Raw genomic sequence first — 1,135 nt, 5'->3', positions numbered from 1 at the left:
CTGAAAAAGACTGCTACGAGTACTTTTTTTACTTTGCTCCATTCACACGATCCTCCTTGCTCTCTAGCAACTCTCTACGATGTATCAACGAGTGCTATACTCGCGCAATATATTTTAAACCGTATTTTCTACCATTAAATCCTGGCTCGTTTTCAAGCTCCAGTTAGCTCCCAAAAAAATCTACAATATGCGAATTGGAGCTATAGCGTTGGCCTCAAGTGAAGAGCGTCTCTGCTCGTGAAATCGATTTTTAAAGTAATTTAAATGAACGGCCGTTGAGTATAGGTGGCGAGTCTGGCTAGGTCAAATGCACCAAGTGTTCTAAATAGACGAAAATGCTCGTCCGAGCTCAGTCCGTGGTCCGAGCTCACCATTTCAAGTATTGGTCTCGTCAATTTTGGTGGCCATAAAAATTCCCAGCGATAGGGAGGCATGTGGTGCGTTTTTTAAAAATTTGGTCCCCAAAATAGCGCCGAAAGAATGACTCGAAGGTGGAGGCCGCCACTTCTACGAGTATTTTCCCTTGCTATTCAATAGTTCTCATGAATGTGGCATGGCTGGCTGTTTGATTTTGCGATCGTTTGACAAAAAATGAATTATAAAATATGAGAGGTCATCCAAGAAGTCCACAAGGACGGAGAACGTGGCCACTTTTCTGAAGAAATTCCTTGGTATTCTATAGTCACAATGCATGCAGTGCGGTTGCCCAAAAAATTCCGCCTTAGTTTGGCGCAAAATAAGGTATAATAAATGAGAGGTCTGACGATTGCATGGGCAAAGCAAGACGATGCGGCTCCTTTTCCTGAAGACACTCTTTGGTATTCTAGAGTCACGATGTACGTGGTGTGGCTGCCTTTAAACGGAACCTTCATTCGGTGCCAAATAAGATATAATAAATGACAGGTAATGTGATTTGCAGGAGCTCAGTGAGAAATTGCGACTTGTTGGTGGTATGTATTGACGGAGTAGAGTGCTATGTGAGCCGTGGTGCATCGATATGAGATAGCGTGTGTGAAAAGAAAAAGAAAAAGGAAAAAATGTGAAAAAGAAATTAATGTGTGGAAAATAAATGGCAAAAATCAAAATAAAATATGTAACAACGACAGCTTGGCCGAGCGGTTAAGGCGGTAGACTA

This window comes from Saprolegnia parasitica (genome assembly GCF_000151545.1).
Source record: "Saprolegnia parasitica CBS 223.65 unplaced genomic scaffold supercont2.105, whole genome shotgun sequence".
Lineage (NCBI taxonomy): Eukaryota > Oomycota > Saprolegniomycetes > Saprolegniales > Saprolegniaceae > Saprolegnia > Saprolegnia parasitica.
The sequence above is the reverse complement of the archived record's forward strand: the minus strand, read 5'-3'. Positions refer to the sequence as shown.